The sequence below is a fragment of the Pelophylax lessonae genome (assembly GCF_965119305.1).
Source record: "Pelophylax lessonae genome assembly, chromosome: 6".
Classification (NCBI taxonomy): Eukaryota; Metazoa; Chordata; class Amphibia; order Anura; family Ranidae; genus Pelophylax; species Pelophylax lessonae.
In genome coordinates, this window is record NC_138773.1 from 53975344 (window position 1) to 53998744 (window position 23401).

Genomic DNA, 23401 nt, shown 5'->3' on the forward strand with positions numbered 1-23401 from the left:
CTGGGAAGCCAGGAATGTCCGTTGTTCTCCTTCTCTCAGTCTATAAAGTTTTCTCCTCTTTGAAACTTTAATAAGTGCACCCAGATTGAGCAGGCTTATCCCAGTGCCCCGGGGTGACAGTGCCTCAGACTGTGAGAAGACACAGGGTCAGCTCAGTGTCGGACGGCTTCCAATAAATAATGACACAGCGGCCATTGTCCCCCCTCCGTGTCTATGAACCCGCAGCAGCCGGCGCTCCCCCTTTGTTCTCGGCCATCCCTCCCCGCTGGTGCTGATGATGCATCGATGCGCTCGGCCATCCACGTCTCTCGGCTTCCCTTCCATTGAGAGTCCCTGGCAGCGGTGACGTCAGTGGCAGAGGGGCGGGGGGAGGGGGAACCGTCTGAGTTGCATCCATGAGATCGGCACTCCCCAGGCTGTGGCAGCGCCGCCATTTTCAGTGTGTGATAGAGAGAGAGAGAGGAGCGGAGACACCGGGACCGGCACCGGGGAGGAGGGACGGCCGCGTGCTGGAGGTAAGTGTCATACACCGGACACACCGGGACTCATACATGGGGGGAGGAGTGTGTCCGGGAAGGGGGGTCATGTGACGGCCATGTGATGTCAGGTGCCGGGGAGCCGTGTCATGGCACGGTGTGTGAGGGGGCGGGGGGCAGCGGGTCAGGTGACTGTACCCGGGCATGTCCTGGCGGGGTGTCATGTGACCTGTGTACAGGTGTGACAGGTGGCATTGTACTGGGACCGCTATGATGGTGTGTGATGGGCACAGTCAGGAGACATGATTGGTCAGAACCAGTGTGATGGCTACAGTGATGGCATGGGACAAGCTGTGTCGTGGCGTGTGATTGGCAGGGTCAAGGTGTGTGATGGACACAGCCATGGCATGCGAATGGCACAGTCGTGGTGTTCGGCTGGTACAGCTGTGGCGTGTGATTGGTACAATAATGCTTGTGATGGGCACAGTCGTGACGTAATTGGTACAGCCAATGCGTGTGATTGGTACAATATTGGCGTGTGATGGGCACCGTCGTGGCATGTGATTGGTATAATAATGGCGTGTGATTGGCACGGTCGTAGCGTAAGATTGGTACAGCCTTGGCGTGTGATTGGTACAATAATGCCATGTGATAGGCACAGTTGTGGCGTGTGATTGTTACAAAAATAGCGTGTGATTGGTACCATAATGGCATGTGATGGGCACAGTTGTGGCGTGTGATTGGTACAATAATGGCGTGTGATGGGCACAGTCTTGGCGTGTGATTGTTACAATAATGGCGTGTGATGGGCACAGTCTTGGCGTGTGATTGTTACAATAATGGCGTGTGATGGGCACCGTCGTGGCATGTGATTGGTACAATAATGGCGTGTGATTGGTACAGCCTTGGTGTGTGATTGGTACAATAATGCCATGTGATGGGCACCGTTGTGGCATGTGATTGGTACAATAATGGCATGTGATGGGCACAGTTGTGGCATGTGATTGGTACAATAATGGCATGTGATGGGCACAGTTGTGGCATGTGATTGGTACAATAATGAGGTGTGATTGGTCCTGTTGTGGAGTGTGATGGATACGGGCGTGTGATGGGTATAGCTTTGGTGTGTGACGTTGGATGTGAGATGGGCATAGTGATGACATAGGATGTGCTTGATGAGAATTGTTGTGTCTTGTGTGATGGGCACAGCCATGGCATTTGATGTGGGTAATGGGCACAGCCATGGCATTTGATGGGCATGTTTATGACATGGGACTTTCCTAATGGAAACCATGTGGCAGGCAGAACTGTGGCATGTAATGTATGTAACGGGCACAGTCGTTGCGTGGGACATGTGTGATAAGAGCGATCCTGGCACAGCCGTGGTATATTATTGTTGTGTCAATCAGACAGGGATATAGGAGGCGCTGCGGTGCCCCATGTCACGGGTATGAGGTGCGCTGTCATTGTGGGGACGTCTTCTTATACCACGTATGCCGGTATCTCTTTTCTCATTGGTCGCCGTGACCCCACGTATGTCGGTATCTCTTTTCTCATTGGTCGCTGTGACCCTTCATATGTCTCATATCAAACATGACTTTTAATTGCACCCTCAGCAGTGACGTATAGATTGTCCTGAGCCCTGTAGAGCTCACATTTCTCTGGACAGCTTGGCCTGCATGTAAATGTGAAGAGAAATAAAAGTGAAAATGTAAAAAAGATGAAATTCGTGTATTACTAAAATTCCTGTCCTGTGATTACACCATACCGAGATACAGGAATAAAATATTTCCCCTCCGGTGCTATTCTATAGTGTATGTACAGTCTAATAATGAACTTCTATTTTCTGCCTATTGGTCTGTTCAATATTCCACTGAAAACACTTTGTTATGTCAGTTTGATACCTGTTGATCCTGATGGAAAATCTCAGTAGGCTACAGAACACTGCCCCCCCCCCCCCTTGTTAGAGACGATGAGAAGGGGAGGTTTTTGTAGCCCAAATCAGAAGAGCAGCCCAGAGTGACAACAGGAAGTGTGTTACTGGCGGGATCACCAGGTAAAATTAAAAAAAAAAAGCTAAGCAGGGTTGGACCTGGATAGTAGGTGGGTGAGGGGCCATTTGTGAATACAAGGTGATGTAGACTTTAAAAAAAAAATAACTTTAAAAGGAAGAAAACCACTTTAGCCACCACATCTAAGGACTGGTTATCACACATTGTCTTAGCTTTGCCCTTGATTTTGGATGGGCTGTAACCTAGAACAGCCTTTCTCAATCATTTTAGAACAGAGGAACCCTTGAAATAATAGCCTGGTCTCCTGGAGGCCCTGTGTAAAATCATATCCACAGCTCATGGTACATTCGCCGCACCACATTGGTGGCCAGAGAGGGAGGGGCTTCTTTGTACTGGCGGTCAGTGGAAATAACAGCACATTACAATGGTGGCCCATGAGAAAAATGGCCGTTTCCGTGTTGGTCATTGTAGGGCCCCCATGCATTAGGGAACAGTGGTCCAATGCTCAATACATTGGTGGTCAGTGAGAAGAATGCCCCTTACATTGGTGGTCAGAGGGAAGAATGCCCCTTACATTGGTGGTCAGTGAGAAGAATGCCCCTTACATTGGAGGTCAGTGAGAAGAATGCCCCTTACATTGGAGGTCAGTGGGAAGAATGCCCCTTACATTGGAGGTCAGTGGGAAGAATGCCCCTTACATTGGAGGTCAGTGAGAAGAATGTCCCTTACATTGGAGGTCAGTGGGAAGAATGTCCCTTACATTGGAGGTCAGTGAGAAGAATTCCCCTTACATTGGAGGTCAGTGAGAAGAATGCTCCTTACATTGGAGGTCAGTGAGAAGAATGCTCCTTACATTGGAGGTCAGTGAGAAGAATGCTCCTTACATTGGAGGTCAGTGAGAAGAATGCTCCTTACATTGGAGGTCAGTGGGAAGAATGCTCCTTACATTGGAGGTCAGTGAGAAGAATGCCCCGTACATTGGAGGTCAGTGAGAAGAATGCTCCTTACATTGGAGGTCAGTGGGAAGAATTCCCCTTACATTGGAGGTCAGTGAGAAGAATGCTTCTTACATTGGAGGTCAGTGGGAAGAATGCCCCTTACATTGGAGGTCAGTGAGAAGAATGCTCCTTACATTGGAGGTCAGTGAGAAGAATGCTCCTTACATTGGAGGTCAGTGGGAAGAATTCCCCTTACATTGGAGGTCAGTGAGAAGAATGCTCCTTACATTGGAGGTCAGTGAGAAGAATGCCCCTTACATTGGAGGTCAGTGGGAAGAATGCCCCTTACATTGGAGGTCAGTGGGAAGAAGGCCCCTTACATTGGAGGTCAGTGGGAAGAATGCTCCTTACATTGGAGGTCAGTGGGAAGAATTCCCCTTACATTGGTGGTCAGTGGGAAGAATGCCCCTTACATTGGAGGTCAGTGAGAAGAATGCCCCGTACATTGGAGGTCAGTGGGAAGAATGCCCCTTACATTGGAGGTCAGTGGGAAGAATGCCCCTTACATTGGAGGTCAGTGGGAAGAAGGCCCCTTACATTGGAGGTCAGTGGGAAGAATGCTCCTTACATTGGAGGTCAGTGGGAAGAATTCCCCTTACATTGGTGGTCAGTGGGAAGAATGCCCCTTACATTGGAGGTCAGTGAGAAGAATGCCCCGTACATTGGAGGTCAGTGGGAAGAATGCCCCTTACATTGGAGGTCAGTGAGAAGAATGCTCCTTACATTGGAGGTCAGTGGGAAGAATGTCCCGTACATTGGAGGTCAGTGAGAAGAATGCTCCTTACATTGGAGGTCAGTGGGAAGAATGTCCCGTACATTGGAGGTCAGTGAGAAGAATGCTCCTTACATTGGTGGTCAGTGGGAAGAATGCTCCTTACATTGGAGGTCAGTGGGAAGAATGTCCCGTACATTGGAGGTCAGTGGGAAGAATGTCCCTTACATTGGAGGTCAGTGGGAAGAATGTCCCTTACATTGGAGGTCAGTGAGAAGAATGCCCCTTACATTGGAGGTCAGTGAGAAGAATGCTCCTTACATTGGAGGTCAATGAGAAGAATGCCCCTTACATTGGAGGTCAGTGGGAAGAATGCCCCTTACATTGGAGGTCAGTGGGAAGAATGCCCCTTACATTGGAGGTCAGTGGGAAGAATGCTCCTTACATTGGAGGTCAGTGGGAAGAATGCTCCTTACATTGGAGGTCAGTGGGAAGAATGCTCCTTACATTGGAGGTCAGGGGGAAGAATGTCCCTTACATTGGTGGTCAGTGAGAAGAATGCTCCTTACATTGGAGGTCAGTGGGAAGAATGCCCCTTACATTGGAGGTCAGTGAGAAGAATGCTCCTTACATTGGAGGTCAGTGGGAAGAATGCTCCTTACATTGGAGGTCAGTGGGAAGAATGCTCCTTACATTGGAGGTCAGTGGGAAGAATGCTCCTTACATTGGAGGTCAGGGGGAAGAATGCCCCTTACATTGGAGGTCAGTGAGAAGAATGCCCCTTACATTGGTAATCAGTGGGAAGAATGCCCCTTACATTGGAGGTCAGTGAGAAGAATGCTCCTTACATTGGAGGTCAGGGGGAAGAATGCCCCTTACATTGGAGGTCAGGGGGAAGAATGCCCCTTACATTGGAGGTCAGGGGGAAGAATGCCCCTTACATTGGAGGTCAGTGAGAAGAATGCTCCTTACATTGGAGGTCAGGGGGAAGAATGCTCCTTACATTGGAGGTCAGTGGGAAGAATTCCCCTTACATTGGAGGTCAGTGGGAAGAATGCTCCTTACATTGGAGGTCAGGGGGAAGAATGCTCCTTACATTGGAGGTCAGGGGGAAGAATGCTCCTTACATTGGAGGTCAGGGGGAAGAATGCTCCTTACATTGGAGGTCAGGGGGAAGAATGCTCCTTACATTGGAGGTCAGGGGGAAGAATGTCCCTTACATTGGAGGTCAGTGGGAAGAATGTCCCTTACATTGGAGGTCAGTGGGAAGAATGTCCCTTACATTGGAGGTCAGTGGGAAGAATGCCCCTTACATTGGAGGTCAGTGGGAAGAATGTCCCTTACATTGGAGGTCAGTGGGAAGAATGTCCCTTACATTGGAGGTCAGTGGGAAGAATGCCCCTTACATTGGAGGTCAGTGGGAAGAATTCCCCTTACATTGGTGGTCAGTGGGAAGAATGCCCCTTACATTGGAGGTCAGTGGGAAGAATGTCCCTTACATTGGAGGTCAGTGGGAAGAATGCCCCTTACATTGGAGGTCAGTGGGAAGAATGTCCCTTACATTGGAGGTCAGTGGGAAGAATTCCCCTTACATTGGTGGTCAGTGGGAAGAATGTCCCTTACATTGGAGGTCAGTGAGAAGAATGCCCCTTACATTGGAGGTCAGTGGGAAGAATGCCCCTTACATTGGAGGTCAGTGAGAAGAATGCCCCTTACATTGGAGGTCAGTGGGAAGAATGCTCCTCATCACATTGGTGGTCAGTGGGAAGAATGCTCCTCATCACGTTGGTGGTCGGTATAGACAGTGAAAACTATCACTGTTATTGGTTCCTTACCTGAGTAACAATTGGAGGAGCTCCACTATTCCCATTCCTGTGGTTCTAATAGGTGGTGTTGGTGTCCCCCTCCCCCAATACAAAAACTTTACAACCACTGGAAAACAGGGTCACAGTGACAGCCATGCAAGTAGCATTTTCAGAATAATTTCTTTAGCAGCAGCTGCTATGTTACTTTCCTACAGTCCAGTGTGAAGGTTGTGCACACACGGCATTCATATCTGTCTGCCCCTAGTTGTGATTTTATGTGGTGGATATTTATAATTTGTCTGTAATGAGAGATATACGGTGTCACTGCTGGCTCTCCCTCCCCTCCAGATATGGAAGCAGTGGCTCTAGATGTCACTCATAGGACTCCTCGCAGCAGCTGGTGTCCAGGGAAGGCAGTTGGTTGGAGTAGAGTGCGGGTCATTAATGTGCAATCTAGATAAGATTATTGTACATGAGCGGCCCTGAGAGCAGCCGGCCACACACTCCGCTCTTATCTGTGGTCTCTCCACGTCTGCTATAATAACCTTGTTGCTACCTCGGGGCTTTGCTCCGTTGGCTCTGAAAGTGCTTTTATTGTAAGGTGACTGCCATGGTTTTCTTTGTACTTTAAAGAAAAAAAAATGAACGGTGAGCATTAGATAAACGAAGGCAGAGGCGATTTTTGACACGTGTTCAACTGTCTGGATGCCTTAGGCCAGGGGTCTTCAACCTTTGGCCCTCCAGTTGTTCAGGAACTACAATTCCCATCATGCCCAGTCATGTCTGTGAATGTCAGAGGTTTTCAATGCCTCATGGGATGTGTAGTTTTGCAACTGCTGGAGGGCCGTAGTTTGAGGATCCTTGCCTTAGGCTATGTTAACATGAGCCTCCTGTGTTTTGGTTTATTTCAACACAAATTATTCTGGGAAGTAGAAACAAATATACTTCCCAGATCACTTCCTTCTTGCTTTAAAGTTATGTATTTTTTAAATTAAAATAAAAAAGATTTATACCTACCTGCTCTGTGCAGTGGTATTGCACAGAGCAGCCCCTTACCTCCTTCTTGGTCACCCCCCCCCCCCCCCTCAGGGCTGTCCACTCCTCCTCCTTCTTCAGGTGCCCCCATAGAAAGCCGTGTGCTATGGGAGCACTTCTGAGCTGGGTTGTGTGCATTCATAGACATTCACAGCCCTGCTCCTGACCCCCTCCCCACAGGGTTTAATAGTGAGAGAGAGAGGGGAGCTGCCAGTGGGGACAGCATTGGATCGTACAGTAAGTGGTATCAGGTAGGTGTTTAGGGGCGGGGAGAAATGCTATGGATGAACGTATTACAGGGCTAATAAAAAACATTTTGCTTTTATAACTACTCTAAATATTCATGCGTTTAGGCCCCTCATAAGGCCTTCCTTCATTCGTGGAGGGAAAAAAAAAAACGGTGTTTGCTTTGCGGTAGTGAACCACTCATTTGTTTACTGCTGTGTGGGGCAGTACAGACTAGGGCATATGCACTGCTTTGGGGTGCACCACCATTTCCTCTGTTCTCACCTGCATTAGAGCTGGGGGAGGAGAAGCAACAGTACACTGATCTTCCCAGTGAAAAGCTGTGTGTGTGTGTGGGGGGGGGGGGGTGTCAGGACAAGTATGATCATTAGTGGAGAGCAGCCTGTGAGTTCCCAGCACAGCTAGGGAACTGGGCATGCTGTGTTCTTCTGCTTAGTGTGGTCAGCTTTTAACAGGATTGCAGAGGGACTGGCGGGGACGCCAGGGATTTCACACAAAGGAAGCAATGCAAAGAGAACAGGATACTTTTTAATTCAAGTATACGGTACGGCCGGCACATTTTGAGATGCTGGGGTAACAAATACTTTAAGTCTAACGAGGTGCATGCCACCTTGTGGACTTATCTCTTTTTTTTTAATGTAGCATCGGGAATTAGTTATCACTACACTTCCTGGGCTTTAACAGGAGAGACACTGCTCTCTGATATAGCAGCGGTTCTGCCCACCCCTCCTCTTTGCTTGGCTGTTCATAGAAACCTATCTATTTTGGGAATGAGTTCACATAATAAAAAGTGCTCTGTGATTGGGCTAAAGGAGGGGAGGGACAGGCCCAGTAGCTGTGTGTGATTCAGTAGCTGAGATCAGCAGGTCCAGTGTCAGAGTACCAGAACTATTGCAATAGCGATGCTCCTGGCTCTCAATAAAAATAAAGATTGTATATTAAAAGAGAAGTACAGCAAACGCTTCTTCTGTGGATCACAGGGGTGCAAACCATTCTGCATTTCTGTGACCCGTTTTCAGCAGACAGTGGGCTAAAGCCCGCTGTCGGCTGACATCACTGAGCCGGTCCAGGCTTGGGAAGGAAAATGATTATATGGTCAGGATCCGCCCACATGCCTGGACTGGCACTCAGCTCAGGGCTGAGAGCCTGAGCTAGGCGATCCCGCCCCCTCCACAGTTCAGCGCTCTAGTGAGTGAGGAGTAGGGTGGGGGGGGGGGGGGGGCAGAGCAGACAGAGGTGACTGACAGTTGCCAGCTCTCTGCTGAGGGAGCCCTGAGAACCAAGCGATTGGTGGTGTTTGATCACTCGGTTCTCAGTGTTCGAGGTGACAGGGAACAGATGCAGCATCCACCTAGGTAAGTATGAATCTGAAAAAATACCAAACCTCACACTTCTCTCTTAGCCTGGGTTCACACTGATGCCGGTATAAAATGAACTTGCACGATTTCAAACCGGCATTTTCAGGCCGACTTCGGGGGCGATTTCATAGACATCTGCACGGGTTCATGCACAGATATCTATTAAAATCGCCCCCCCCGAAGTTGCCAAAAGTAGTGCAGAAACTACTTTTGGGAATTGGTACGGCACCGCAACGTGCCTTTACCGGCAATTGGCTCAGATTTGACATGTCAAAACAAATCAATGTGAACGTGGGCTGAAAGAGAGAAGTTCATCAGGTGGCATGCACCTTATTGGACTTAACCCCTAGTAATCCAGCACAATGTCAATTCCGGAGTTCAGCTTTAAATTGACACTAAAGAATATCATTATTCTCCAAAAATAATCCATACACATCCACTGATTTTTTTTTTTAAGGAAATTCTTTCTTTCTTAAGCTACACACACTATACTATTTTCTTTAGATTTTTTTCCTTTTAGATTTACCAAAACCACATAATATGAGGTCAAACCTAAACACTTTTTTAATTTGTTTGCAATCAGGCAGGCCCTTGCACTACATAGTTGAAGGTGAATCCAAAGGAAATCAAACAACAAAAGTTGTATAGTGTGTATTAGAGATCCACCAATTATCGGCAAAGCTGATATATCGAGGGCTGATCTGCACTTTCCCCGATATATCGGAATCGGCCCCGGAGGTTACCGATATTGCAGATATTTCGGGAAAGTGCTTTAACCGGAGTGATGCCTGCAGCTAGAGGCATCACCCCGGTAACTTTCCCCGATATATTGGAAACGGCCCCGGAAGTTACTGATATTGCCGATATTTCGGGAAAATGCTTGAACCGGAGTGATGCCTGCAGCTAGAGGCATCACCCCGGTTCCCGGCGTCCATAGACGAGGGTCGGCTGTCTTGTAATGACAACCGATGCGGCTGAGAAGCCGCTCGGCTGTCATTACAAGGAGCGAGAGGGGACGTCCCCCCCCCCTCCCCCTCCCGCCACCTTCCGCGGCTCGCCTGGGTCTCCCGTCCCACCGGCTATGCTACTGGCCGGAAGCCACGTAATGTCACTCCCGCACCTGCGCGCCGGAGCCACCGGTCACAGCACAGGGCTCTGAAGAAACGTCATCGGCTGCATGAAATGTAAATTTCTCCTAAACGGTGCAAGTTTAGGAGATATTTACAGTAGCTATAGGTAAGCCTTATTAAAGGCTTACCTATAGGTAAAAGTTCGAAGAGTCGGCTTACAACCACTTTAAGCTCTGACAATAAGCCCCTGTTGACATCGGCGCAATTTGACATGCCATTTGAAATCACGGCCTATTGCTGGCAATTGGAGCGCCTCAATAGGTGTGATGCCGACTTTGTGGCGCTGCCTTGTTTTCCAAAAGTAGTTTCCGCACTACTTTTGGTGACTGCGGGGGAAACTTCAATAGACATGAGTGCATGAACCCACACTGATGTCTTTCAAGTTGCCCCCCAAAGTCGGACTGAAATGCAGCTTTGAAATTGTGCGAGTTCAGTTGAAGTCGCACGATTTCCAAGCCGTGTTCAGTGTGAATGGGGGCCAAAAGCTGGAAGCTGATTTGGTTACTTTGCACAACTGCACCAGATTTAGTAAATCTCCCCCTTTGTGTGGCTGCTGTGAATGCTGGCTGGATTTTGGCTGCTTGTCCAGTTGTCTTGTAATATCTATGGAGGACTTTATTCTTTTACTATGTATCCCAGCAGGACAGGATCGCTTCCTGCTCTCCTTCCATTGCTATGAGGCACTCCGGGCCGGTTTCTTATTTCAGACATTTTGATGAATGAGGTCTCCGCCATCTGATATTATTATTCCTGGCAGTAGGCCTGCTTATCTCAAGTCACCCTGGCTTTGTGATTTCTAGATAACAGGCGCACTAAATTTAATAGTCCTCACATTTTTTTAGCGTGCAATCAATTCTTTCCTAAAGCAGTACTCCGTTTCCAAAGAGATCTCCGCTTCCCAAAAAAAAAATAAAGCCGCACTCAAGGCAAATAAAAAAAAAAAAATGGGTTGCGCAAGTTAAATGCTGTTAAAGTTAAATACATCTTAAAGGGTAAGTTCACCTTTTCCCAAAATGTGAGAAGATGAACTAACTCCAAAAACCCTGGCTACCCTTCTGCACCCTGCTGCATATAGCGTCTATGATGCCACGTGCTGCTGGTGTGGTGGTCTCTATATCCCAATATACAGGTCTGGAGTGAGCATCCCTCATAATGCTTGCAGTGGCAAGCACTTATTGGTCAGCACGACCATGTGACTGTGCTGACCAATGAGAAGCGCTTCTTTCTTCTGGGACATCCTACTGGAAAAAGAAGCCTCCGATACCCTTCTTATTGGTCAGCACAGTCGCATGGCTGCCCTGGCCAATGGCCAGCTTGGCATTATGTGCATCACAGATGCTTACTCCAGGGCTGTGCATTGCGGTGTATGGACTGCTACTTCGGCATCATGGCCACTATGTGCAGCGAGGTCTGCAGGGGTGACCAGGATATGGAGTTCAACTTTATCATTTTTGTAAAATGGTGAACGTGCCCTTTAACCACTTAAGCCCTGGATGATTTGGCTGCTAAAAGACCAGGGGGTTTTTTGCTATTTTTTTACTGCGTGACTTTAACGGACAATTGCGCGGTCGCGCGACGCTGTACCTAAACGAATTTGACGTCCTTTTTTTCCCCACAAACAGAGCTTTCTTTTGGTGGTATTTGATCACCTGTGCGATTTTTTTTTTTTTTTTTTTTTTTTTTTTTGATCATGCGCTATAAACAAAAAAGAGCGTCAATTATGCAAAAATAACAATATTTTTCACATTTTTTTTTATATGAAATTCCCCCCCAAAAAAATGTAAAAATCAAAATTTTTTAACATTTTCGGCCAATTTGTTTTATGCTACATATGTTTGGTAAAAAAAATCGCAAAAAGCGTATTTTTATTGGTTTGCGCAAAAGTTATCGCGTTTACTAACAAAGGGAAAGATTTTTGTCATTTTTGTTGTTTTTTTTTTAACGCGTAATGGCGGCGATCTGCCATTTTTTTTTTTTTTTTTTTTCGGTACTGCGACATTGCGGCGGACAGATCGGACCCTTGACTGACATTTTTGACACTTTTGGGGTTACTAATGACATTACTGCAGTAATCAGTGCTATACATATGCACTGTTACTGTAAAAATGACACTGGCAGGGAAGGGGTTAACTGTATTGGACAGGGAGGGGTTAAGTGTGTCCTAGGGGCGTGATTCTAACTGTATAGGGACATTGCTATTGGTGTAAAAACAAAGACCAACGGTCCTACATAGTAGAACCGTCTGATCTTCATTTTTACACCAGGGAGAATGATGGGCGGCTTGTTTACATAAGCCGCTCCGCCTTTCTCCCTTCATCGGAGCGATCGTAGTGTGACCGGCGGACATCGGGTCTGCCAGTCACACGCACTGACTTGTCAGTGAACGAGCCGCGGCGGGCGTGCGCCTCGGCGGGCCGCGCGCCCGCCCGCAATTGGCTCTCAAGTCAGTGACAGGCGAGTGACGTATCCATACGTCACTCTGCCTGGCCGGGGCTGACCGCCGCAGTATATAGTCGTGCGGCGGTCGGCAACCGGTTAAATGTAACTATTGTGAATACCTGACTAATACCTAATGCCATACATTATACAATTTTCTTGCAATTTACCTTCAACTATGTAGTACAAAGGCCTGCCTAATTGGATACAAGTAAAAGTGTTGTTTAGCTTTGACCTCCTATTATGTGGTTTGTGGTAAATCTAACAGAAAATTGTACAAGAAAATTGAACATGTATGCCCAGCCTTAATCTCAGCCTCCTGTAATACCCTGTACAGAGTTCAGACTGGGAGAGGATGGGACAGTAATTAGGGGTGATCAGGTGTCCTCCATGCACTTTTGCTGACAAGGAACATGCTGACAGGTGAAGAGCAGAGATATAACCTTATCAGTGTGCTCCTTTATTGTCCAATCATAGGACGGGGAGGTGGCCGAGCTCTATATTGCTTAACTGCAGCAGTGAGAAGTCAGGTCAGTGAGCTGGCTGTACTACAGGGCAAGACTTGAGAAGTGGATCTCAGGACTGGATGGACAGAAATACAAATGTTGGGTGTCCAAAAAAAACCCCAAACCAAAAACAACCACAAAGGAATATGCACCTACAAATGCTACCTGTTTCATTAAAAATGATAGTTTATTGGATATACATGTTTTACAAAATATATGGCAAATGTAAAAAAAACTCCTCCCCATAGATAAGGGGTATATTCTCACCTTCACCAGGGTAACCCCAAAACCCCTCCCCTCCCTCTGCCCACTGCACACCCGAAGCAACCCAACCCACTCTAATCACCCCAGAATGCATGAACGTAAAAAACCATGGGCCTTCAGAACCAGTTTAAAACTTGTGCCGGGTTATATTTTGCTGTCTGCCATTGCGAAAATTCCCCCTCTCTTCTTCTCCCAGGGCACAACAGGAAATTAGTGTAAATCTCCCAAAGTAAACGGAATTCTCCTCTTACACAAATGTCCCCGGAACAGGTGTCCCCATTGAAAGGTTTCCCCTCACCTCTTGTTGTGGGGACAACTCAAAAATGTTGATTTTTTCTCTCGTTCATTGATGGACAAAGCTCCAGATCTGCGTCCTCCAGTTTTAAAGTTTCCCGCACTGCTACAATCAGTGCATCCACTAGTGAGTGCCTTTTCGTGCGCGGCTGTAGTTGAAGAGGAATCATCCTCACTATCGGAGCACTCAAGGTGCGTGGACGCAGGCCCAGTAGGGGGTGACTCGTGTCCTCGGCGGTCAACCTCAGAATCTGAGGAGACAGAGGATGCAGGTGAAGGCGGGGGATGCTTTTTGCCTGTCCTGTTTTGCAGGACCATATCCACCTTGGACACTAGTGACTCCAGGACCGCCGTCATAGCAGACAAAGCGGACTGGGCCCCAGCGGGCCCCACTGCCTCTGAGAGGGGGTCAGGTGGTGAAACATGCTCCAGGTGCTCCATGGTTAACCCAGGGACTACCTTAACAGAATAGAAGAAAAAAAACGCTGCTAAAAAAAATCCCCATCGCTGCACAAGCGGCACCACAGGTCCCAGCACACAGAGTTGCTGCTATAGCAGTGAAGAGGGAGAGCCTTTTACCCCGCCCAGGGACTCACCACCACCAACCCGTTTACAGAGCAGAGCGTTCAGCTACACGCCGTGCGGCGATCAGAAAGATAGAGGAAACTAAGGAGTTATCACTAGAGGCCCACCGACAGTCACCGCTCTGTAGGCTTTAAAAACATGGCTGTCACTTTATTCAATGGGAAACTTTAAGAAAATGGCTGCCAGACTACACAAACATAGACACCGATCGATACAGTAGCCATCCACGCGGGCCCACGCGGCTCCAGGGACCCCAGACGACTCACAGAAAAATAATGGAATGGAAGGGGGTCCTGGCAGGAGCCCCCACCAGGACAATCCCCCCCTCCCCCCAAAAAAATGCATTTGTAGCAGCTGACGGCACCCCCCCCCCCCCCCATCGCCCGCTCACATCCCCAAAACAGCCAGGCCTGTGTGGGCACCCTTAGGGGGGAAAGGAGGGGGGAGCTAGGTTTTGGCAACTGGGGGGTTGTCCACAGCAGGCCCCCGATGAATGAGGGGGGGATGCATGCGGATAGGACGGGAACTCGGAGGGTCCGACCAACCCAGGGAGACGCCCATGTCCCCCCCCCCCCCCCCAACAGGCCACCAGTGAAAGGGGGGACACTACTTAACACACCATGGAAACTGGTTAGGCACTACTCCAGGCAGACCACTGCACCATCTTGGGAGTGCTTTGGGCCAGAGATACACTGCGATTTAGGCTGTGACTAGGTCTGAGCATCCTCGCATGATGTTTAATTTGCCGGCCAGCCCCCGTCCAGTGGGGCTATGTCGCGGCCGACCTAGAGTGGAGATCGTGTCACGCTCGCTGGCCAGACTGGGGAGACCGTGAGGATCTAGAATATCCACTGTGTCGTCCAGTCCGGCAGTTGATTGTAGTTCTCACAGGAACAGAAAATAATAAAAGAGGAAAACAAAAAGAGGAAGACAAAAATGCTAGAACCAGAGATCCCAGCAAGGAACTAGGTTCTTACTCCTGACTAGGCAGAAAAAAACAAGAGTGCCTGTAGCAGGAAGTGGGAGAACCCCTGGTACTGCCCTATAGGCATGGTAAGTTTTTTTTTTTTTTCCTGCCTAGTGTCCTCCTCCTGTAGAGGGCAGCATAACCCAATGGTCAAAGATCTGGAGCTGTGTCCATCAATGAACATCAGAGAAAAGGAAATTTTTTCCTCCTCACTTCCTTTCATGATCACAATGGTTATCGGTAAAAATGGAGAGGTGAATCTCCCAATGCAGGCACAGACTGTAATGAAAACTGAGGGTCTATCCCTTCCCCACTCTAAGGGCTCTTTCACACGGTCCGCCTCCGTAGGCAGATCCGTGTTGCTCAGCGGGGATCGATCCACGATCCCTGCTGAGCCGGGCGGATGACAGCTCCGTCTCCGCTTGCAGAGCGGAGAGGGAGGTGTCTCAGCACCCGCTGCCCTCTATGGGGGATCGGAGGAGAGCGGACCGCTTGTCCGCTTTCATCAGATCCGCTCCGATTACTGAACGGATGGAAAAATAGGGTTTCCATCCGTCCAGATTTCACGGACAGGATCGGATGCGGATGGCAGCGGGTGTCAGCGGAGGTGTCTCCGCTGACACCTGCTGCCCCATAGAGCTGCATGGAGGATCCGATCAGATCCGCCTAAAAAACTGACAGGCGGATCTGATCGGATTGCCCATGTGAAAGAGCCCTAAAACTAAAAAGAAAAGAAAAAAAAAGTTTTGCCTTCAGGGTCATGGCAGGAGTACCTGAATCACAACACTGACTGAACAGAACTGCATACATTTTGGGAGGAAGAACACTTCCAATTGATGTGTTTCAGGAGTTTGCTTAGCAGTTTGCCTAGAATTCTCTTTTAAAAGGTGCTGATCTCAACCCTTCGATGTGGTGAGAAGTGTAAGTGACTGATCAATGAGTCTCATTTGCTTGGTTACACTTCCTTCCTGCCAGCACCGTGTTTGTCGTTTCCTGCTGCCAATTACTCACATCTTCACATGTTTCTATAACGTGATTTTCTTTTAAGCTCCCTAATAAGGACCCGGTATATTTTCAGTTCTGAGCGGACACCCGTGTAATTCAGCATTCCCAACAGTCTTGCAGGGCTTGGATTATGGAACTCAGGATCGTTCGATATATAAGTACTTAATCCTGCACTGACCTGCCATCTTCATCTTTAAAAAGAGAACCGTTAATGTAGTTAACAGCATCAATGACGATTTCAGTTATTCCAAGGGGCCATCTTGATCTTTGTAGCTAACCCCGCATGTTACAATCTGATTGTACTATCTCCTTTAGATCTGTCAGCAACTGTCCAGTGCAAGGGGCCTGCATGATTGGATAGATTAGGTAGGTCCTCCTACTATATCGTTTTGGTAGATCTCAAGTTTATTGCATGCAGATTGTTTGGAGGGATTGGGTGTTGAGCCTTATGGGGACATGCCACCCAAAACTGACATATCTGAAGAGTACACTATCTAACAGGTATTATAATCTAAAGGTTTCTTATGTCTTCTTCGCTGACCATACACATAGTCTGATTGGACAGTCTACTTTAGATTTGCCAACATTCGAGGAGCGCAAGGGCAAAATAAACCTTCTCCTGCCATCCATATGCATATATGTGACAGCACGGTGCTAGGCTATAACAGCCGGCATTGTTCACTGCTGGGAGCGAGTTCATTTGGGTGCCCCCAGCATTGTGACAAGTCACTGTTCTCAATCCTAGAGCTTGTAGGCCCTGATTATATCTAACCACTGTGACATCTGATCAGTGATCAAATTATCAGGAAGCCAAGTAAACGTCTTCAGCATTAGTATACTTTAATAGCAGTGATGGTTAACTTTCATATTATGGGGAGCCTCAAGAGGGGCCCTCAACATCACCAAAGGGCTGCATGTAAAATTCAGTGAATATTCATTATCAGAGACAGCAGACACACAGTAGTATATAGTCAGAGGCTGCAGACAGGCAGGACACAAGAGATGGTCCGAGACTGCAGACAGGATACAAGGATACAAGAGATGGTCAGAGACTGCAGACAGGATACAAGAGATGGTCAGAGACTGCAGACAGGATACAAGAGATGGTCAGAGACTGCAGACAGGATACAAGAGATGGTCAGAGACTGCAGACATGATACAGGAGATGGTCAGAGACTGCAGACAGGATACAAGAGATGGTCAGAGACTGCAGACATGATACAAGAGATGGTCAGAGACTGCAGACAGGATACAAGAGATGGTCAGAGACTGCAGACTGGATACAAGGATACAAGAGATGGTCAGGGACTGCAGAAGGGATACAAGACAGGATACAAGAGATGTTTACAGACTGCAGACAGGGTACAGGAGATGGTCAGAGTGCACACAAGATAAAAGATATGGTCAGGGACTGCAGACAGGGTACAGGAGATGGTCAGAGACCGCAGACAGGACACAAGAGATGATCAGAGACTTCATCATTCAATTCAATTTTTATTATGTTGAGCACACTCGCATGGCACGTAGTTGTAGAAAAATACAAAGAAGATTGTGCAATCGGAGCGCAGCAACACACGAAACTAAAAATCTTCAAAAAGCACGGAGTCATCATCTGTTTAGGAAATGTGGGGTCATGACAAGAGAGCAGGAAGTACAGAATCCTGAGCTATTCTGTAGAACGTTGCACCGTGTGATAAGATCAGTCTGGCTTCCTGACATGCAAATGTAGAAATAATGGCGTACTGATTTGTTTACATGGAGCCGTCTGCTTCGGCCATTTCCATATTTTCCATTGCTTTTTCTGTCTGGCGATCCTCTTTATCCGGCCTTTCAGACTCTATAACCAGCCAGGTCACATAAATACTTCTATTTGGGATCCTGCTGGCAGCTAAAACATTTTGGTGCTCATTGGAGGCTGGAAGTGTATGTGTGTGTATATATGTGTGTATATATATGTGTGTGTATATATATATATGTATGTGTGTGTGTGTGTGTGTGTGTATATGTATATATATATATATATATATATATATATATATATATATATATAATATATATATATAAAACACTTTTTTGTTTTTGCCTCCATTTTTCATGAGCTGAACTCAAAGATCTAAGACTTTTTCTATGTATACAAAAGGCCTATTTCTCTCAAATATTGTTCACAGATCTGTCTAAATCTGTGTTAGTCCCGGTTCACATTTGTGCGATGCGGGAACACTGCGAATATACAGCGTGTTCCCGCATCGCATCCACACCCCTGGCAGTTCACACTGCCATATGTGATACGCAGGGGGTCTCAATTAAAAGTTAATGACACCCCCAGTTGCGATCGCATATCGCAGTGCGATCTGCAAGTTCGCACAGAATCGGATCGCACTAGTGTGAACCACTATGCAATCTGATTCTGCTGCGGATTAAAAAAAAAAGGGTCAGGTGCGTGTTTAGTGCGGCTGCGGTGTGAATTCAGCCATACAAACTCTATGGCTGAATTTGCACCGCACGAGATCGCATGTAATTTAGGAGCAGTGCGCTCCGAATTGCATGCGATCTCCGTGATCGCACTAATGTGAACTGGGGCTTAGTGAGCACTTCTCCTTTGCCGAGATAATCCATCTACCTCACAGGTGTGGCATATCAAGATGCTGATTAGATGGCAGAATTATTGCACAGGTGTGCCTTAGGGCCCTTTCACACGGGCGCTCCGTATGTCCGCAAATCATCCTATTTGTTTGCGGATGATTTACGGACATAATGTGTCAATGGCATAATGCATGGTCCCATGTTGCAAGGATCTGTACACAATCCCTGGAAGCTGAAAACATCTCAGTTCTTGCATGGCCAGCATACTCACCGGACATGTCACCCATTGAGCACGTTTGGGATGCTCTGGATCAGCGTGTTCCAGGTCCTGCCAATATCCAGCATCTTCGCACAGCCATTGAAGAGGAGTGAATCAACATTCCACAGGCCACAATCAACAACCTGATCAACTCTATGCAAAGGGGATGTGTTGCACTGCGTGAGGGGAATGGTGGTCACACCAGATACTGACTGGTTTTCGGACCCCCCCCCCCCCCCCCAATACAGTAAAACTGCACATTTTACAGTGGCCTTTATTGTGGCCAGACTAAGGCACACCTGTGCAATAATCATGCTGTCTAATCAGCATCTTGATATGCCACACCTGTGAGGTGGATGGATTATCTCGGCAAAGGAGAAGTGCTCACTAACACAGATTCAGACAGATCTGTGAACAATATTTGAGAGAAATAGGCCTTTTGTGTACATAGAAAAAGTCTTAAATCTTTTAGTTCAGCTCATGAAAAATGGAGGCAAAAACAAAAGTGTTTCATTTTATAATTTTGCTCTGTGTATATACATACATACAGAGGAGTTGATTTAGTAAAATGGGAGAATGCTAAATCTGGTGCAGCTCTGCATAGAAAACCAATCGGCTTCCAGGTTTTATTGTCAGAGCTAAATTGAATGAGCTGAAGTTGAATCTGATTGGCTACCATGCACAGCTGCACCAAATTTTCCACTCTGAAGCTTAAGGCCCCTTTCACACAGGCGGACCATTCAGATCCGCCTGTCCATTTTTTTGGCAGATCTGAACGGTCCCCCCATGCATCCCTATGGGGCATCGGATGTCAGCGGAGACATGTCCGCTGACATCCGATCTGGTCCGTCAAATCTGGACGGATGGAAACCCTATTTTCCATCCGTCCAGCGGATCGTATGAGAACGGACCGACGGTCTGTTCCCATCCGATTCCCCATAGAGATGCATGGGGAACTGACAGCTGTGTCTCTGCACACAGCGCGGAGACACAGCTGTCATCCTCCTGCTCAGCGGGGGATCGGCGGATCAACCCCCGCTGAGAAAAACGGACTCTGTCCGACGGACGGAGTGTGTGAAAGGGGCCTAAGGATCCATTCACACCTGAGCGTAGCGATTAACTGCAGTTTTTCAGGTGTTTTTTTTTAAAGGGTTTTACAGCTTCAGGCATTTTTGTTTAGCCAATAGAAAGCCCTGGGGGGGGGGGGGGAGAGTAAATGAAGGGTGGGGAGCTGCTTTTTTAGCAGAAAACGAGTGACAAAATGCTTGTAAAACAATCAAGTCAAGAATTTTCATTGAAGTCTATGGGTCCAAAAACGCTTGTAATCTGCTTCAGGCTAAAAAATGCTCATATGTGAACAGGGGACATGGAAATAAATGGGATTTGACTTGGTAAAGCGTTATAGACTGACCATACACTGTGCAATTTTTCTTTAGATTTACCAAAACCATATAATATGAGGTCAAACCAAAACACTACATAGTTGAAGGTAAGTCTAAAGGAAATAAAATTGTATAATGTATGACCAGCTTTAGTGCTTCAAGCAGAAAATAGCCTAAACCTAAACCCTATTGAGCATCTGTGGGGCATCCTCAAATGGAAGGTGGAGGAGCGCAAGGTCTCTAACATCCACCAGCTCTGTGATGTCATCATAGAAGAATGGAAGAGAACTCCAGTGGCAACCTGTGAAGCTCTGGTGGACTCCATGCCCAAGAGGGTTAAGGCAGTGCTGGAAAATAATGGCGGCCACACAAAATATTGACACTTTGGGCCCAATTTGGACATTTTCACTTAGGGGTGTACTCACTTTTGTTGCCAACGGCTTAGACATTAATGGCTGTGTGTTGAGTTATTTTGAGGGGACAGCAAATTTACACTGTTAGAGCCGGTTCACACTAATCCGACTCAAAGTCGCCCCGACTATGGGTGACAATGAAGTAGCCCGTGCAGCGCGACTTCATCGTGGCTTGCAAATGACTGCTCATAATAGAAGTCAATGCAAGTTGCTCCATCTTCGCCAAAAAATAGTGCAGGAACCTTTTTCTAAGTTGGAGCGACTTGAGTCCCTCTGATTAGAACGGTTCCATTGCACAGCATTGGGAGCTACTTGTCAGGTGACCAAGTCGCCTGACAAGTCGGAGCAGTGTGAACCGGCCCTGATACAAGCTGTACACTCACCACTTTACATTGTAACAAAGTGTCATTTCTTCAGAAAAGATATAAAAAATTTACAAAAATGTGAGGGGAGTACTCAGTTTTGTGAGATACTGTGTGTATATGTGTATGTGTGTGTGTATATACATATATATATACCCATACCCTGGAGATCAAATTTAGAGAGCAATTTATGAACACTTGATTTTTTTTCGTAATGTAATCTTCATTGCTGAACAATTGATGGAATATTTGTTGCGGCTATACCATGCTAATAGAACAGTGTTTTTCAAAATAAGAAAGGCACTTCAACAAAAAACTAGAGGTGCACCGAATGGAAATTTTGGTATCAAAACTGAAAATGCAGGATACAATTGATCGAAAACTAAAACCAAAAATACATTTTTAAAAAATATTAATATTTTTATATATGTTTGTGTTATATTGGACTTTTTAATTAATTCTAACCAATTTAAATGAGTATGAATTCATTGTCGGACAATTATTGGCACCTTTTAGTGCAAGAAAAGCTCAAGAAAAATGTATCCCTTTAAATTCTATATATGTCTTCACACTGGTCTGTTGCGCTTGAGTTGTGGTGTTAAAAATCCTGCTTGCTGCATTTTGCACCTCCCCTTTAAAATGCATTGAGAATGCATCATTAATGCACCTGTGTTATATTTTTGATGTCACATGACCTATAAAAAACAAACCATAAGCACAGTAAAATCGTGGTAAAATGGGTGCAAACTCGATGTGAATTCACATCAAAATCACAGCGAAATCGCGTCAGAAAATCAGCTTTTATTGGCAAAATGCAGATAACCCCATTTTCGGAGCAAAATGTTTCGGCGCATCTCAAAAAAGAAAAAAAATCTTAATTTTGTAGAACACTAATTGATCAAAATTAGAGAACAGCAATGACTATAACACAGAGAAAGATTACAAGTAAAATTTCTGAATGTTACAACAATGAACGATTAGGAAGTGTACAGCAGGCCCTTCACCACATCTGGGACCACAGGACATCACGAGTCTCGCACACTGATTTGGTGTGATTTTGTTCCACTCTTCTTTCAGTCTCTTCCACAGTTTGGTGACTGCGGTGGGTTTCTTGGCCAAAACGTTATCGTCAAGGATTTTCCAGAGGTTTTTAGACTCTGGGCTGGCAATTTCATTGTTTCAATGTTTTTTAGCGTTAAGAAACCGCTTTACCTGTTTTGCTGTGTGACAGAGGGCATTGTCATGCATGAAAATTGCTGGCTGATTGGGTGATGAATGCAGGGAAGGAGCTGCATGTTGTCGAAGAAGGTTCTGATAAACGTTCACATTCACTTTGCCATGTAGTGGTATAAGGCCCCTTTCACACATACGTTTTTCATCCATCTGTTGATGGATGAAAAACAGACATCAATGCATTCCTATGGAAAAACGGATGACGACTGATGATCATCCGTTCACATCCGTTTTCATCCGCTTCCGTCAATTTTTCTTCCGTTTAAAAAAACGAATCAGATGAAAAAAAGTCAATTTTTCATCAGTTTTTGCATTGGTAGTGGATGTAAAAAAAAACAAAAAACGGATGAATACTTAATCCATTTTTATGTGACTGAACTGATGAAATGAACGGTCCGTATGTGTGACCTAAGAAGCCCAACTTCTGCTGCAGAAAACATCCCCCAAACCCCAACGTTTCCCCCTCCACCTTTCACTTACTTCTTTCCTCACACTGGGTTAAGAGCCCATTCACATTGAGGCGACACGACTTTGGGGGGCGACCCGTGAAGTCGCGTGCACCGCTGTGCTCCGCGACTTCAGCGCAACTTGCAGAGACTTCACATAATGGAAGTCTATGCAAGTCGCTCCGAGGTCGCCCCAAAGTAGTACAGGACCCTTTTTCTAAGTCGGAGCGACTTGTGTCGCTCCTATTAGAACGGGTCCTGTGCTACTCAATTGACCGCCACATACCGCGACTTGTCAGGCTGACAAGTCGCCTGACAAGTTGCGCTAATGTGAATGGGCTCTCAGTCTTTCCCCAGTTTGACAACGAACATCATGTTTCTCTTCGGACCCAAATAAACTTGCTTTTATCACTATGGACTTTGGACCAGTTCTCTGTCCACACACCATGCTCCTCAGCAAAGGTTAATCTGGCCTTTTGATTCCTTCTGCCAATGAGAGGTTTGGTCACTGCAGAGTGGGCTTTCTGTCCAAATTCTCCTTAAAGCAGAGTTCCGGCCTCAAAAACGACTTTGGGCCATCTGCTTGCTGACATTCACCTGCAAAAGAAATGGATAGTCCCGATTTTTTTTTTTATTTTTTTTTCTCTCTTTACTTACCTTGTTTTTGAAGAAAGTATACTTACCTTCCTTCTACTTCCTCCCTCTGCGGCCCGCGCCGTCACTTCCTGCTTGCGTTGATTCCTGGGATCTGAACGTCATCGCTCCCAGGAGCCAATGCGCCTGCATCGGACACGCTTGTCAGTTCCGGGGCAGCCGCGTCATTCCCTGCTAAACAGCTTCTGGGCATGCCCAGAAGCTATGCAGGGATGAGGCGCCTGCCCCGGAAGTGACGTG

General features: G+C 46.8%; 1 protein-coding gene across 1 annotated transcript in view; it reads left to right on the plus strand.

Annotated features, from left to right (window-relative positions):
• Positions 1 to 403: 403 nt before the first annotated feature.
• PRPSAP2 (phosphoribosyl pyrophosphate synthetase associated protein 2) overlaps positions 404 to 23401 on the plus strand; it is a 116597-nt gene continuing 93599 nt past the window's right edge. Inside the window, exon 1 of the mRNA XM_082260619.1 lies at positions 404 to 515. The gene's annotated coding sequence lies outside the window, so the exon portion shown is untranslated. The remainder of the gene's footprint in view (positions 516 to 23401) is intronic.